Source organism: Penaeus monodon, chromosome 21, assembly GCF_015228065.2.
Source record: "Penaeus monodon isolate SGIC_2016 chromosome 21, NSTDA_Pmon_1, whole genome shotgun sequence".
Classification (NCBI taxonomy): domain Eukaryota; kingdom Metazoa; phylum Arthropoda; class Malacostraca; order Decapoda; family Penaeidae; genus Penaeus; species Penaeus monodon.
The window spans coordinates 4,396,545-4,397,032 of record NC_051406.1 but is presented as its reverse complement, the minus strand read 5'-3'; the positions used below and the strand labels follow the sequence as shown (position 1 = coordinate 4,397,032).

The 488-nt window shown below is 43.2% G+C and overlaps 1 protein-coding gene across 1 annotated transcript in view; it reads left to right on the top strand.

Annotated features, from left to right (window-relative positions):
- The window catches only part of LOC119586132 (mitogen-activated protein kinase kinase kinase 7-like), a gene marked incomplete in the record, with an annotated part of 88,760 nt that overhangs the window by 51,524 nt on the left and 36,748 nt on the right, over window positions 1-488 (top strand).

Below are 488 nucleotides of genomic sequence, written 5' to 3'. Positions count from 1 at the left end.
ATGTATGTATCTATGTAGCTTCCACTGCTTCACGCCAATATAAACTAATTATCCCACCGCTGCCACCATTGTTAACAATAAGAGGTTAACTGGTGGGTCCCATAGCTTGACGCTTTCGAATAGATGTAGTGTTGGTGGTGATGATAAGAACACAAGTTGTATGTTCTTAGGGATCTTAAAGGCAAGCAGCAGACATGGTGGTGATTTATTAAGAAGTTTATGTTGTAGAAGATGAGCAGCTGGTGTAATGTAAAACAGGAGCAGGTGGTCTTACGAGGAGCCTTTATAGAACGACCAGGAGGTGCATTGCTGGATCTTCACTCTTGGTTAAGATGAGGACTAAGAGGCCCAGCCTAGGTCGGGAGAGGGGAGATGGATCGTGATGTAAATAGCTTGCAAGATGGGTCGTATTATAGAGAGGTTGCACAGTATGTAGTAAAATGCCTTGAGAATATTAGGTTACGTGAAGCTTAGGTCAGACTTCCATC